This window comes from Topomyia yanbarensis, chromosome 1 (assembly GCF_030247195.1).
Source record: "Topomyia yanbarensis strain Yona2022 chromosome 1, ASM3024719v1, whole genome shotgun sequence".
NCBI classification, from domain to species: Eukaryota; Metazoa; Arthropoda; class Insecta; order Diptera; family Culicidae; genus Topomyia; species Topomyia yanbarensis.
The window spans coordinates 6,081,080-6,098,675 of NC_080670.1; the positions used below are offsets into that span (position 1 = coordinate 6,081,080).

The following is a 17,596-nucleotide window of genomic DNA, read 5'->3' on the forward strand; positions in this document are numbered from 1 at the left end:
GGTCGAATATTGTTCCGTCAGAACTCGAGAAAATAGCAAAAAAAATGAATTTGGCCCAAAAAAATACCAAAAAAAGGATCGAATGAGCACCATGGGTGTAGGATCAGTGGGAAGTCAATTTTATTTCGACATTCAGCTCATCTTGAGACGAGTCATTGTCACGGGAAGTGATTTTTACACGGGCTCGTTGCCCAGTGCAGGATTGTACAAGATACAAGAATGTATAACGGCTCACAAGAAAAGAAACGCTGTTGCTCTACTGCTCTGCTGGCCCCATGTACGAAGGAGGAAAAAATGCCAAAACCTCAGAGGCGGAGAACGCACAGTAACCGAGAAAGCGATGTGGCAAACATTGCACTATTCTTCGTAGCGTTACACTGGACGGACTGGGAAGAACGTCTTATCGGTCTGAGAGTCACCGTACGAATAACTATATTGGCTTCTCTGTGTCTAGTGATGTTTACAAAAATTGGCTTAGCCGGTTGACTTAGATTTTAAAATTTAATTTTTGCAATGCTCTGTACTATGTGAGTATGTTTGTAGTAACGGAAATATGAGGAGTTTTCACGCCCCTTTGGGGATTGTTTCTGAACATTAATTTTGTGATGAATCATAGTAGAAAATCCCCTTCCTTTAGTTGATGAGTTTGACGGTATTGCAAACATCATCAAGCATATTGCGTGCAACTTAACCACCAGCCTGTGCGCGCTGGCGTGACCGGCTGGCGGGTCGACGGGGCTTTTGCTGTGGGCCGTGTTTGAAGACATTGTTCCGCAGCTTAATGACTGTGTTGTTGGACATTGTGTATCGATTTATCTGTCGACCTATTAATGGTTGTTTTGTAATAATTGTAGTTTTTAGTACTAGTGTACTATTGTTATGTGGTAGTCGTATGTCTATCTGTGTGTGTGGTCGTCTGAGTATTTATCACAGTTGGGTCAGGAAATCGATGCAGAACTGGAGTATATGATAGAATAGTGGGTAATCCTTCCTAAGTTGGTCACTTTTCTCCGGTGCTCAATTCGTGCATTTGATTCGATTGATTCTGGAGGATTGGATTGGATAAATTAAGTTACAATTAGTTTACCAATGCACGTGAATCATTCTCGGTCAGTATAACATGATAAAATTCTAACAGAATGCAATTGTTGTTAATGGTAAATCAATATCATTTGCTGGCATTTAAAGGGGTTCAAGTAGCCTGATTGCATGTCACATGTGTGCCTTTCTGCTACTTCATTTGTCTGTTTTTGCTGTACAAGCTACTTGAAGTTGACTTTACCACTAGTCATGTATACCAAAAATATAATCGGCCAATTCAAGCGTCTTTACTTTATCTCTTTGAATCTTTTTTTCTTAATTCGGAATGTTATTTTTCCTTTTAGTACTATATCTTAAATTGAATTCATACCAACACTCACTAACACTGTTAATTGTGTATACTCTCATATACTCACAATCTCTCATTCATAACGTACAAGCGCTCGTGGCCTTGTCGATATCACAAACCTGGCCACAAACGCGAACATGCATTGCTATCATCCACACATACTTACGCCACGATCTCGTCAATATTAAATTTATTGGTGCTAAAACGTTCACTTAATTACCGGGTAATTAAGTGAACGTTTGAGCACCTATAAATTTACAAACGCGATCTCAAGCGTTAATCCACCGTTCGCGTGATCATGAATCGGTTACGTCCGGAAGTCCCTACCCTCGGTCCTAAAAAAATGACGCTTAAAATGACGCTCATATACACTAAATCACATGTTCCATGGTGGCATAACGGGGAACTCTAGTGATACGGAAGAACTCACTCTCTTGTATCATGCACGCGATGTTACATGCACGCTAGCACGCGCGACATACCAACGCCTACGCGATTGAATACGCTAACGTATAAACGCTCGAGTCCTTCACGATGATATACGCGATCGAGTCCCTTCGCTCGCACATATCTGAACCGTACAATAATATTAATAATATCTAAAACGAACTAATCTTTAAGAAGCACGCGAACTTCCTGTCTTTGACGTCTTCTTTCAATACTTTAGCGTCTGTACACTATTAACTGATTTGACCTTCATCTGAGGACTCTTTGGGTGAGCCGGTATGTGAGTGTCGGGTTATTAAAATAAAAAAAAAAAAAAAAAAAAGATTTCACAACCTATCCCATCAGGGAACGAGAAAAAAATTCTTTTCCCGCACCAAATTGGCTCTGGGCACTGAGCACCGAGGGAATATTCGTGCCTTATTGCGCGGATCCATTTCCCCTCCGAAATTAGCATTAAATATTTTCGGTGAAGTCCCTTATTTTCGCAACTGTATCATTTCGGGCTCCCTTAAAACAGTCATACCTCGGCTCGTCTCGAAAGGACCGACACCGTGTAACGACCGCCGCGGAACGGCTGGCCCACGGCAATTAATTTGCATTTTAATTGAAAATTGAAACGTCCAAAACATGCTGCTAATGCGACAATCCAACCAACAACTAACCAACGAACGGCCCCGGGTCTGGCTGTGACAGATTAGCTCGATCCAGCGTCGGTTTTGTGGGGGGAAACCGGGACATTATTAGCGGAACGATGTGTAAATATTTACGAAACGGAATCGAATCTGGATCTTAGATTTTGACGTTGAGTCTGAACGGAAATAGCTATCAGCACTCCCCAGAGGTTATTACGATTCGATCCTCCATTAAACCGAGGTCGTGTGAATTTCCAAGAATATTTCCCCCTATTCTCGGGGGAACTGCAACATGTAACCGATCGCTTTAATTCGATACTTATCCCTATTAGACGTGTGAGTTTCATTCGCTCATAAATTACCGGCCCATCCATCTTGTGTGCCGCACGACGACGACGACGACTGGGACGAAGACAGTTCGCTTCCTAGACGGCAATGGTAACTGTCTCGCCCGGTTGTGCACTCATGCCACGGAATAACAGCACTGGAATGTTAACTTTCATATACATACATAGAAAGGTTCCCCGAGGCCATTTGTCACTGTCACACGGATCTCTCCAGAACTTCACAGAAGCTCGTTCTCCTAGACATCGTTCTGTGTGATTCTAACAACAGCAACAAAGCAATCTCCAAAGATGCAAGCCAGCATCTCACTCGCTGCTACATTCATCCATGGCAATCAGATTCTAATGATAGTAATGAAAGCCCGGTCGCTGTTGTGCCTCTCCGCTGCTGTCGGAATGGGCAAACAAACACATTTGTCTTGCTGCCTCCGAACGGGGGAACAGGAACGGCGATATTATCTATACACGTTAAGCCTGTGGAAAAGTATGTTATCGATAGTTTTGGGAATGCGTTTAAGTGCTGAAAATATTTTCCTATTTCTCTCGGGACATCATTTCCTATGTAGCGTCCGCCGATGGTTCCGATTGCAACCCTACGGTGAAGTGAATATGTGTAAAGTGTTGGAAGTGCTGTCAATCTGTCAAATCAGTCAATATTTCAAACTATTTCAATATTTCAAAAAAAACCTTTATACTTACCCTCTCTCGTTTTTCGGGATGCAACTCTGTAGCTGCACTTTTCCAAAGGTCCTCTGTTCCCAGCCATCCGAAACGAAAACACGTAAAGCAGTCAAGTAACAAATTATGACTTTCAACGACTTCGACTGTTAAGCCAAATGGATGATGCTCCCGGTATCGATGGTTCCTCTCTATCCTAGCTGAACCGAATCGTCCGCTTTCGTGTGTAGTGTCGGGTGAAGGAACAAAGTAAGAAAAGTTACACGCTTGGCAATCCACGGAGTAGCAACTCGAATAAACAACAACATCAGAATATGGATGTACAAATGGCGCATAACAAATGTTTATTATGCTACTGAACTGAGCTGCGGTGATGGTGAAAGATGGCTGGTTATGCCGTCGTAAATATTTGGTGATTACTCAAAAAGTGTCATGGATTGCTTTGTTTTTCGAAAACGCGAGATCGGTTGCGGGATCGAGGGGGGAGGCGGACGGTGGAGCAGAGAGAAGAAGATTAAGCTGATAGACACGTGTGCGGTGTGAATTTTATCACCCCGTTCGCTCTTTGTTCTTCTTCGATATGGTTGCTAGAATTGGTGGAATTTGTTTCTCCGCCGACGAACACGGCGGTATGTTTATTGTTTGTGTTGACATGACAGGAGGGATTTTCCTATTGTTGAGCATAGAAATAATTTCACACAGGCTCACAAATCCCAGTATTAAATTATAGATTCATTTTTTTTTTCAAAAAGCAAATTCATAAGCCTTAAATCTTCAATCAAAAACAACTCAATTTATGAACCAAAAAGTATTTTTTTTCTATCCCCGCCTTCTTCGATTTTGTAGTTTTTGCGGACCAGGCGGAGACTGTGTCCCAAAACATGGCACACTCTGCTGAAATCTAAAATGAAAGTTTCACGCTGACATTTACGAAAAACGTAAAAAAATTATGTTGCTAAAGCGCCGAATTTCGGCCGCTGCGTTCGATAAAATCACATCTAACAAACCTGACATTTGTAAGTACATTATTCAAGTTAATTGCCAATTACATTTCAATTATGTCTCGCTGCCATTGATCAGTGCTAAAGTGGACCCGCGAGGGTGTAGGTTTGCGAAAAGAAGACATATCACGTGAACGTGAGTGGAGCTACTTCTCCACGTAGAATCGTTATCATCTGATTATGGATGAGCCCGGGATGGAAGCCCGAGCCCGAGAAGCCGCTGGCGGTCGGACGATCCGTCTGGATGATGAAAAATTCAAGGACGTTCCGATATATTCATTACCAAACTTTTTTTTTCGCAGGGGTGACTTTTCTTTCGGTAGATAAACAACTCAGCAGGCGACCGAAGAACCCGCCAAATGTAATAAAACGCATCGAAGTACCCCCCGGCAGCTCCATTTCTCGCTCGCATCTTCTTAAGCTTCGAGCTACTCGTCTATGGAAATTTATTCATCCATTTCCTTCAAATAAATCGAATTTATCTTTCTGTGGCGTACAGCCGGGAACGTACGGCACACATCATTTGCGAGTGCGACAAACAATCACTCCTCCCTCCCCTTCCATCAACCTGATCGAATGAACTCATCTGGGTTGGGGATAAGTGGAAGCATTTTTTCCACATTTGAACACCAATATGCCGTACCAGTAAGGGTCGATTTCGCTCACTCCTAACAGTAGCACAAGCCCTCCGGGAAAAGCATGATTTCTCAATTAAGTACCGCCTCTCGTTTGATGGATCTGTGCACTGCCGGAGCGATAATGTGTGAGCTGTTGAGTTGCGTTTTTTTGATAATTCCTTCAAGCTACTTTCCTGATCAAAGTGAAATTTTTGTACCCGAAACGTGCTTCCTTTAGAATCCGGATGCGTATATAATTCTAAAACAGCGCCTCTAGTGGTTGACTCTGGAATGTCCTGATAATTGTTTCCTGTACGTCTCCATACGCAAAGTTTATGTGCAAAGGAGAAAAATTCGTTAGGAACTTTATGCGCGAAGGGCACCAAACCTAACTATAAATCAATAAATTTGCCTTTCGACTTCGTCCCTTCAGTATCTGGCACTTGACTAAGGCTGTCCAAAATTGAAAACACTATTTAACGACTTCTAAATTATGCATTCAGTATGTCTCATCAGCAAATAGAACTTCTTCGCTTACGTGAACTAATGTCAGCCGGGTCTAGTTTCGGATTCTGAAGAAACGAAGTTGTGACGCAAAATTTTTGCGATGAAGAAAATTTACTGGTGGTGTCTCGTCACGGTCCACGCAGTCTAGTCAACGACACGACCTGAAACTTCGTGAAATCTTCTGAAGAAAAAGTGTCCGAGTAGTTTACCGCCAGTTACCAGTTCAATGAGTCACCCCTCGAAGCGACAAATAAAATAATTTCTTCAGCAACACTTCTTTGGTTATTTGATCTTCTGTTGCTGTATAGCAACCATTTTTACATTTCTTATAAAAGAAATGTATAGAATTCGCTCAAACTTTCAAGATTTTTTCCGAGGCCCGGAGGGCCGAGTCTTATATACCAATCGACTCAGCTCGACGATTTGGGACAATGTCTGTGTGTGTGTGTGTCTGTGTGTGTGTGTGTGTATGTAACGGACAAATTCTCATTCGTGTTTCTCAGCAATGGCTGAACCGATCTTATCCAAACCAATTTTAAATGAAATAACTAAAAAACAGTATGAACGCTATTAATTTGTTTTTGATTCTGATGTTTAGTTTCCAAGATATGAATGTTTGAATGTGTAAAAATGGCGTTTTTTGCAGTTTTTTTGAATTATCTGCCGAAATTGACAACATAGATTAACACTTTATATGTTTTTAGACAGCTTAAACGAATACCTTTCAAACAAGCTATAGATTGTTGAAATCGGACCATTATCAAAAGAGATATTTAACATTGAATGCGGACGAAAGATTTTTATCATTTCCCATTGCCAGAAATATGACCAAAAACATGTAATCTATTATTAACGCCAAAACGGCTTATTTTAGGTCAATAGTATCTTCGGAGAATATAATGGAGGCAATACGCCCTTTCTTTTGGTATTGTGCTTTTACTGATTAATCTCCCTATGAGTGAGATATTTTCACAAATTTTCTTGGAAGTGGTTAAATCGAAATGATGCCTTCAGCAAATTTGTAGCTCTTACTTTTGCGAATAACTTTACTGAAGACATAAAATATCTATTTTGAATACTTTAAAAGTTATGGCTTGTTGTTTGTGGATTACCTTTTGTCGCCCATTTATTGTTCAATATAGTAATAATCCATTGAAATAAGCCAAACATTATTACGATAAAAAGAATTTTGTATTTCATTTTTCTATCTACAACCGCTAGAAATAATCACCGAACACTTCCAAGTTGTCTGGAAGGAACTTGATACCTTATCAGTGCAAAAATGTTCATTTGTACGAACCTTCTGACTGCAATTTTTCTAACTTATAACCAACGGATCGATCGGAAACATATCGGTAAATGAAAGTGAAGTAAATAACTCCAAGCAACGGCGTAGCCAAGAGAAGGTTTTGGGGTTTAACAACTTCCCTCCCTACCACACCCAAAAAATATATTGGATTGCAATTGAAAATTTATTGATGCAGACTGATTTAATTCAGTATTACAATAACAATTATCTGATCCGTACATTGATAACCTGTTGTTGTAAACATCATGAGGACTTTTGATAAATTGTCAGAATGGGGTCCTGATATGTAATTGATCTATTGGTCTTGATTTCACAGTTGCCTAATAGCATCAATATCAAATTCCTGCCTGAAATCATTCCAATAGAAAATTCCAGAGTTCTGTAATCAATCATAATCTTCAGATTTCTTTTCAAATTGAGCTCGCTTTTGTAGCGATGTACTGTAATGAGGGTCTTTATTTAATAGAAAGCGAAGTTAAAATTGATTTAATGTCTATGAAACATTTGCTAAAAATGTTTTTGCCTTTCTCATTCACTCTAAAATTCGTCAAACTAATCCCGACCGGGAGGGCCGAGTGTCATATGCTAATCGACTCAGTTCGTCGAGATAGGAAAATGTATGTGTGTGTACGTATGCATGTGTGTGTATGTGTGTATGTGAAAAAAAATATGACCTCTGTTAATCAGAGATGGCTGGATCGATTTGCACAAAGTTAGTCTCAAATGAAAGGTACAACCTTCCCATCGGCTGCAATTGATTTTTTTTATTGATTGGACTTCCGGTTCCGGAGTTAGGAGTTGAAGAGTGCAATCACACAGCAAATTCCCATATAAACTGAAATGAAAAATTTTCAAAATCAAATTTGTATTTTTGATGCCAAATGACTTTATAATGCATGAACCATTGAGATTTGATATAAACTCGAAAAAATAATGTTTGAAAAAATTGATTTTTTTGGACTTTTTTGCCTTTCTCATATAGAAAGGTTATGCAATCACTCTAAAAATCGTCAATCATACCGGCCCGGAGGGAGTATGCAGTGAGGGGTTGCTGTTTTAAAATTAAAACTAGTTTAAAATTTCTTAACAAGTTGAAAATTTTCGGCAGGACACGAACCTCCCGGATCTTACTATGTGATACTGAAACATCGCTTGAAACCAGCGGCGGTCAAGCGATGTTTTAGTATCACATAGTATCTCAAGATCGTGGCTGTCGATCCATTGTACGTATGTGCAAATTGTACTGAACATGTAATATTCATTTCCACCATCGTATTGAACATAACCAGCCATGGAATCGTAGTCTGGACAAATGAGAAAAGCCCACTTGCACCACTAGGTGGATCAAAATAGGTTTTTATTTTGGGAATGCGTCGAGTTGAGACGAAAACGTAATATGATTAATAACGAGGATAACACTTTCCGAATGTAGAGCGAAATTTATGAAAAATGACGATTTCCATTCGACTCTAGCAGGTCCTGGTCGATTTTGATGAGAATTTGATTTTTGTTGTATGACCAATTATATGTATAGGTCAAATGTTCCAAAACAATAATTTAAGGTCAAGATAGCATCATTTTGAAACCGCCAATTTCGGAGGTTTAGTATCTTCGATGAGTTTTACATACGAACAGCGCATCATTTGATAAAGTAATTTTGACGGTATATCGTCCAAGAAGTATTTATGGTGAATTTTCTCAGGTTAATATTCATGACTACAATAAAGTCTCAACAAATTTGCTAAAGACACGAACTCTGTTACTATTGTCTGAAAAATTAATTCTGCATAATTTTAAAACTTCAAAAATTACGGTTTCGGAATTATGCCGTTTGGACAGTAAGATCGATTTTCACCAAACTCCCACAAATTGTAAAATTGGTATTGTAAAAAAACGTAAGGGCGATACTTCAATGCTGATAGGTGGGACCGAAAAATTAACCAACGCCAAAGGGACTATATTCTATATATACTATCATTTTGTCAATTTCAACAGCAAACACAAATCTTAATTTAATAATTTCAAATACTTTATGAAGTTTTGGGTTTCGATCACTGAATCATGCAATCTAGGATGTAAAAAACACAATAGTTCTTAAATAGGAAATAAAACCAAGTCTGGAAATATTCACTGTTGATTTTCTTTGAATGGTATCACTGCTACTATCGCTTTTTTCAAGCAAAAGCGTTGATTTCTTAGTTCTCAGTCGCTTTGTAAATTTGAGTAAAGTATAAACTTCAAATCGATTAAAAAAATTCGATTTTTTGGCTCAGTACAATATACATAACCCCTTTAGGAAAATTCAGTTTTCCCACCACAATGCATTTATTGAGGAATTTAGATATTTTATTAACAGAGCATTAGCAATAATTCGTTTGTATGTCTATTTTATTGGCCATTTTTTCGCTTTCCCATTGATTTGGTTTGAGATTTCTAGCACTGATGTTGTCCTATGCTGATTTGAGCGATTCTCTGAGTCCTGCCACTATCCCATGTAGTATGTGTTATCAAAAACATCGCGAAGCATCAAGTTCTAAAAGTTCTCAAACGATATAATATCCGAAGAGAGTGATAAGAGTTATAAGAAATGTCTCATCACACTGTTAGGTGGATTAAAAGCGTTTTTGTTTACAGTCTCTAGTCCTCTAGTTTTTTTTTTGAGGTTAGTATAGAACCAAATAAATTGCACAGATTATTGTCTAATTTGAATGTTTCGGAATAGGTTTGCCATAAATCTTTTGCACAATCTGGTGACAGAAAGGCTGGCGAAAGCCGGTAGAGCTCATGTTCGTTTGCACACCGGATAGCAACTATAGTTCGTTTTGACACCACCGAAAATGGTGAATAAGAAGCCATCCAAGAAGAAGGTAGCGCATTCGCAGTCAGGGACATAAGGCAGTTCTACAAAAGCGCCTGAAGATTCCGCCACCGATTAAACAGTTTTCGCAGGCTATGGATAAACATACCGCCCATTAGTTGTTCAAGCTGTTGGAAAAGTATCGTCCGGAGAATCCGATCGCTAAAATCCTGCGCCTGGAGGCTAAGGCCGAGGCAAAGGCTGCCGGCAAGCCTGAACCACCGGCGAAGAAGGGCAATCAGCTGCGCCGGGGTGCTAACACCGTGGTAAAACTAGTAGAGCAGAAGAAAGCTCAGCTGGTTGTTATCGCTTATGATGTGGACCCAATTGAGTTGGTCATCTATCTGCCCGCTCTGTGCCGCAAGATGGGAATCTCATACTGTATTATCAAGAGCAAATCTCGTTTGGGAACGCTAGTGAATCGCACGACCTGTACCTGCATTGCACTTACCCAGGTTGACAATTCGGACCGGGCCAATCTGTCCAAACTGGTGGACACCATTAAGACTAACTTCAACGATCGCTATGAGAAAATTTGCAAGCACTGGGGAGGTGGTCTGCTTGGTCCGAAACGTATGGCTCGCATCGCCAAGCTCAAGAGGGCCAAGGCGCGTGAATTGACGCAGAAGACGCTGTAAGCTCAATAGTTTGATGGGTGTGTCGATTCAATGTATGCTTAGCTGCTGTAAGGCTGATTTCTTTCATTCGCGGAAGAATCAGCTGTGGTTAAGAGAGAATAAAATCTGGAAAAGATAAACGTAAGATAGTTTTTGTGCGTTGTCTGTGGTATGTTATTTCTGATACTGCATTTCAAAGGTCACACTCAAAAGCATCAGAAAGAAGGGCAGGGAAACTATCGTCCGTTGATGATAAAAACGAATGCAACTGAATCGGCGCTTGCTGCCTCAAGTACCTTGGATCATGAAACGGGAATTAAAGAAATATTCGGAGACTAATCGAGTGATAATGGCGAGTTAAGTAACTCGTTAGCGGTTCTTTTTAAAGAAATTCAGGATAAAAATACTTAAACGTTTCATTTCATGTTTTTTCCATAAATTTTATTAACCTTCATCTCTACGTGCCTTTGCCTCGCAAATAATTACATTCTGACACAATCATTTAATTATTGATATTTGTATATTGGATTACTGTTTTATGTTTCAAGTGTTTAATTTAAATAACCGTGTGTGTATGCAAATTGCTGCTTGTATAATGAATAGATATATTGTTCACGGTGTATGCAATTTTTTTTAAAAAGGCTTTTTGTTCACTCATGTCGTTTTTGGATGAAGCAAAACTGAGTCAGGTTTTAACTCCAACTGCTGTCAAAACATATGGTCAAGAAAAAACGCCATCAGAAACTGCACGGAGATGTCAGCTCCGAGCATTTCTAGTGTTCACTGCACTTAGCGATGAATGCTACGAAAACTATAGGTTCTCTAGAGCAGCGGTTCTCAACCTTTTTTGTACGACGGACCTCTCAGAAATCAGCCTGGGTTGCTGCGAACCCCCACGGATAAATATTGATTATGCGTGCCATCAAAATATTATTTTCAGTTTGTTAGGTACCAAGACTTTAAATTTCATTATGCACTCGGAAAATGTATTTTTCTTTGCAGCCCCCTAGAGATCCGAGGACCCCAGGTTAAGAATCACTGCTCTAGAGGATGTTTCACTTAGAACAGAAATGCAGATTGGTACATTCAATAATGCAATATACAGCTACTAAAAATCCATGTTGTCGTGCTATAAGGACTGCTTATATCTACATAGCATCACCTCAGATACGTGTTAACGAAAGGGTTACATCAGCACTTTAAGCAAAGAAACCTGGGGAAGAAAGCAAGCATATATTTGGTAACGGTGTGAGTTAAAATCGGAGTTAGAAACCAGTGTGTCACTTTGATTTAGCTATGTCCAGTTCGCTGAATGCTTGCTCCAGGCCGGCAACTTCTTCTTTGGGATGCCTTTCTGTAGATTTGCTGCTTTTCGATGAAGCCACTCTCGATGAAATCGCACTTTAATGCATCTGCACCCATAGCGCTAGCTTTTGAACTTCCTTCCGCTTACTGATAGTTGCCTTTGAATTAGCAATGTGGTCACAACATTACAAAAAGCAATTAAATGATAAATTACTCTATACACTACACAAAATATTTATCCGAACAAAATTTAACTTATAACGATTTTGTAAACAAATAAGTTTTTACATAGTAACCAGGGGTTGCCACGGAAGGTTGTTTGGAAAAATAACAGATTATTCAGTGTTGCAGGTTTCATACATTTTCCAACCAAATGTCATATTTGACAGTACCAGTTACCTGAGTTACTGAGGGGTAGTCAGATTTACGATACAGTTTCGGAATGCAAGTGTCTAGTCGTGTCGTTGGTCTAGTTCTCGGCGGTGAATCTGACTGTACGCTGACAGAGTTCCCCAGCGAAAGAAGTTCTTCCGATACCGATTCTTCTTTGGTTTCAGTACTACAACTTCTTGACCTTGGTGACCCATTCAGCTCCTCGACTTGTTCGCGAACTACTCGGTCTAGTCCCCTACGATGGACCTGACCTACTCCGATAGAGAGTTCCCCGGCGAGTGAAGTTCTCCCGAAACCGAACCAATCAGCTGGGTGCCGAGGTCAGTTCGGAGCAGGGCGTCCGGTTCACTGGTGCCACGATGAACCGCGACTAGTGGTATCTCGTCGCGGTATACTCAGTGTAGTCGTCAGCGGTGAATCTGGCTTGCGCTGACGGAGAGTTCCCCTGCAAAAGAAGTTCTCCCAATATTTGGTTTTTGCTACATTTCTATCGGAATAATCGATGGAGTGCCGTGGTCGGTGTGGCGATTCCGAATGGACCGTGGCGTCCGGTTCGCTGGCGTTTCGACGACTCATGCTTGGTGCTCTGTTCCAGTCTACTTGACTAGTCCTCGGCGATAGATCTAGCTTATTCCAGCGGAGAGTTCCCTGGCAGTGATTGCTCTCCCGAAACCGTTGCTCGATGTTCATCACGCCGTTTCCGTTGTAAGACGGTCATGATCCACGTCACAACTCTGTTTACAGCGTTCCACCTCTTTGCGTCGCTTGTCATTCTGCAAGCTACATTATCTGGGTTGATGTCCGGTCCTCCCGTTTTAAGTAGCTTTAGTAGCACGTAACATCAAACCTCGGACATTCAAAGAGTACACGCTCCGGTGTCTCCTAGACGATCTCACGCTCCGGGCACAATGGTGACGTTGCGTACCCGAGCCGATGAAGATACTTCCTGAAGCAGCCGTGGCTCTGTTTCAGTTGGAAGGTAATCTCTCCGTGCTTTCTATTGACCCACGTCGACAGATTTGGATGAGCCGGTAGGTCCACTTTCCTTTCTTCGTATTGTGCCATTCCTGCTACCACATCACCATCGAATCGATTTTCATCGTCTTCCTCACGTTTCTTACGTTTCATTGATTGCAGCACTTGATATCCTCCGCCAGGGCGATGCAGATGGGGATCATCTCGGCGATAACAAATACTGCCTCCGGTACGCAATCGCAACTCGTACGACCACCAGCCGGATCGTCCTGTTCAGTTTTCCACCTTTCCGCTTGGCTTTTAGCGCCGCATACCAGGCAGGAGCCCCATAACACAGTATCGATGACGAAACACTTGTAACGAGTACATACATGCCTATAGGTTGTCTGCAGCGTTGTATACAAATATTGTCTGCAATGTTGTATACAAATAGTCTTGGTATATTAAGTTTAGTTCATTAATGTTTATGTTGTGAAATGCATGTTAAATAAGTAATGAATATTGAATAAATAATTTCAAGTTGAATTCAAAGATTTGGTCGACTATTAAGTCGACACAAATCTTCAATTGGGATTACCGTATCCTACGCTCCCATATAGGATAGGACTTGGCATAATAATACATATAAGCAAATGAGTTCCTAGCTTTCGTCTACCAATGAGACTGCTACCGACGCACCCGCTGATACGATGAAGATTTGCTACCGATTGAGGCCACTGACCCTTACGCAATGTGCCGGGGGAAAGATTCTTTTTCGCTCTGTCATGTGGGAGGGAAGCGGCTTGGTATGATTAAAACTGTCCGTTAGAAAAAGATGACCCTTGCTGCAGTTTGGGATTTCGTGCATTTGAACACGATTTTCAAGAACTTCGCTAAGCAAGTTCCGGTACGAAGATTACCAAATGCCCGGTTAATCTGAGGATTCCCAATGCTAGATTTCTCACTTTGGTCTGACTAGTGGAAGAGGCAGGAGTTGTCCGTTTCTAAAATTCGCGTCGTGGTGTGTTTAAAAAGGTAGCAAAGTGACATGAAGATTCCTTAACAGTTTGCTAAAACGTTACGTTTCCTTTCCCAAACAGCTAGGTAGAATCCCATTCAGTGGCAGTCAGTGTAGGCAGTGTCGTGTGCGTATTTGTGAGACTAAAGATTCGTAACGGTCAAACGCCCAACACACCACATCATACCGCTAGCGACAGCTTCTGACCCCACCGTCAGCTCTCAGAGTTTCCCGGCGGTACACGTGGCCGGAAGAGGGTCGCTGACGTCATCAACGCGCCCTTGGCAGGGCAGACCAGCCGACACGCGACGACCGGCAACCAACATTTTCTTCTTCGGTTTCGACCGGAATTTGCGGCGTCCGTACCACGTCGAGCGAATCTGGGGTGACGACTTCGGCACAGGTTCCAGGAAGACAGACAGCAGAAAAACAGCTCCGTCGTCACCCGCAGAATGCAGTAAGCAGCACTTAACGTAAAAAGGTCGTGAGTAAAATCAATGCACGTTTTTCGTTTTGTGATTGTCCATGCGCATGTGACTTAAAACAGGGCCGCTACCCTAAGTTCAAAGCGAACCTTTTTGTAGTACCGGCCGCTTGCATACAGCAGGCCGAGAGAAAGCACACAAAGAGAACGCACGAGGCACGAAAATAGACGCCACGCAGTGATCACAATATGTAGGAGATAGACAATGGGAAAGGGAAAGGAGAGAGGAGACTAGGCCTAGATGAATGAGCAAAGCATGTGTTAGTGTAGGAACGAAAAATAAAAATTGTAAAAGCTCAAAATAAACTTTGTTAGAAGCAATACAAATGTGTCCCGAAATGAAGCTTTCTCCGTTTTAGATGCACCCAGAATGTATTAGATTTGCCTTGTGTGAAATAGTCCCGTCTTAGTTTATTGTGCTGGTTTTTTCATGTCGTCGGTTTTCGTTTAATTATTTTTTGTAGTTGCTGTTTACTGGAGAGGTTGACTCCGAGAACAACCGGGACAAATCCCAATTCTTTCATTTAGTTAATCTGTTGTGGGATTTGTACTTTGCCAGTGATGAGAAAACCCGTGGCGACGGACATTGTGTTTGAAGGTACAGACATCCTGACTGCAGTTTAGGTCTTTAGGTCGAGTACATCGGACACGTTTTGAGTCAGCTAGCTTGCTTCCCTTCCCGTATCAGGGATAAATAGAACCTTCCCTTGAAAGGTCTCAGGCCGGGCAAACCTTCATCTGGTGGGTGGTCTCTCGAAAGAGAGTGGCGCTTAAATCACCCACTTAACAGCGGGGAGCGGTTCGGCTGGCCAGTTACACACTAGATAATAGACAGCCATTTTGCAGGTGTAAGCAACGTGGTTGTTAAAGCTCCACCAGTCGTCGCTTATAACTCCCAATTGCTTCAGTGCACGCTTCGATGCAATCGCATGCCCTTCGACGGTGATCTGTATCCGCTGAACCGCTTTGCAGTTGCTGACCAACAACACATCGTCTATTTGCAGCTTGACCCCGTTCATCCATCGCATCTATTGTCTCCGTCGCTGACAGCTCCATTTCTTCAGGATGTGGCTCATTCTTCTGTGCAGCGTTGCGGCATTGGCCTATACGAGGCTGGGTGGTCGGGTGACTTCCCTGACTTTGGCTGCAACATCAGCTTCTGTACCTTCCACATTTCGAGGAAACTGCCATCTGCTAAAGACTTCGGCAGTAGCATCCATGTCATGTCCGGATATGCCAGGATCGCAGCTTTAAGCGCCACGATTGGTATTCCATCTGGACCGGGGGTTTTCTTTGATTTTAGTCACATCGACGTTTCTTTGAGCTCGTCGTTAGTAGCTTGCCACTCGGCTGTGTTAGCTACTTCTTCTTCGCCGTACGGTGTCGGTTACCAGGTAGTTCAATCGTGCTTAGGGAAGAGACCCTAAATGATTATCTTTAGCTTACCCGGGCATATTTCAGCTGGTGTCGACGACCCCTCATATTCGTGAGCTGCTTATGGCAAACTGGCTTGCTAAGCTTGATCTCCCGTTTTAAAACGTCTCTAGCTTCTCGGAACGTCGGTCGTCCTTCTCCGTGTTGCAGCGGAGTTCCATCACCCGATGCGGCAGCGAATCGCCTGGTGGTCGCTATGGGGATACTTCTCGCGCACTCTCCAGCAGAGATGCCAGATTTGCAGACAAGTCTGCAAATTCGCAGACTTTTAATTTAAGCTGCAGATTTTTTCGATGACGCAGATATTTGCAGATTTTCTAGTTTGGTTGCAGATATTTGCAGATTTTTTAGTTTTGTTGCAAATATTTGCAGATTTTTGAATATAAAGGCTTTTGGTTACACTAGCTTTCCTGACATTTTTTGTTCTTACCAGACTTTTAAAATTATTATTGCAGACATTTGAAAAAAGTACCTGGCATCTCTGCTCTCCAGTCCATATTCGCCGTCAGTCAAGGACTACAGAATATTTCGATCGGCAGCTTTGTTGAAAGATATTCGGATCGTGATGTCCCTATAAAATACGATGTCCCTATACCTAAGGAACCAATAAGCATTTAGATCCACATATAAAGCTGTCCTAAAGAGCCGCGAAGCCCTAAATACTGATATAATGCTGGTATTACGCCAGAAAAGGTGAAATATAGTGCTATTACTGTGCAGAGATTGACAGCTCGTTTCTGCAGTACTAATGCTGTTATATAGCACCAGCGCACAAATGTCAAATTTGAAAGCCTTTTATTGGCAATACTAATGCTATTAAAAAGCTTCAGTTGGCTATCATTGTCCGCTATGGTTTTAAAACCATTTCTTATGTTTCCTTTTGGCATGATGAGCAAAAAGGAAAAATTTTAAAATAAGATGTTCTGTTTAAAACCGTAATTGACTTTGTTCTAATGCATTGTAATGAATATCCTTGATGGGTTTTCGTTCTGACATTGTATGAATGTTTTACGAAAATTACCTTTAGTAAGTCTCGAACTGAGGTACCTTGCCTCGTCCTTCACGGTAAGTACGCTGCGTTTGCTCCCTGGACTATATTGCATATGTTCGATTGAAATGAAATATGCCGAATACAATACAATTACAATAGCAGTATATCGGCCCTTTATTTGCTCTATAGTGGCATTAAATGCACTTGTAAAGCTTACATGCTTTAAAGATCCTTGATGCATGTACGCGTTATATCAGCTTTATATACGCTAGGGCATTACAAAAAAGTTTTTTTTTTTGAATTCTCAAAGGCCTCATATTGTGACAAATGTCAAAGTAAGCTCAGATGCCAAATTTCACATCATTTGGACAATTTTAGACCCCCGCCCACTTCGCTTGAATTTTTTTGAAATTAGTACTATGGAAAAATATGGACGAAAAATACATTAAATGCTATAACTTTTGAAGTAGCAATCAGAAAATTTAAATTTATACCTCTTTTGGAAGCAAATAATCTTAATATTTGAATAGAGAAATATTTGTTTCTAAGAAAATACGGAAAAGTGGGGTACTGGGTCATTTTGGCCCCAAATACCCTATTTTTAATGATTTTGACCTT

General features: G+C 41.3%; 1 pseudogene; it reads left to right on the top strand.

The window, feature by feature from the left end:
* Positions 1 to 219: 219 nt before the first annotated feature.
* Positions 220 to 10,460, top strand: LOC131693392 (large ribosomal subunit protein eL8-like; annotated as a pseudogene).
* The last annotated feature ends 7,136 nt before the right edge of the window (positions 10,461 to 17,596 follow it).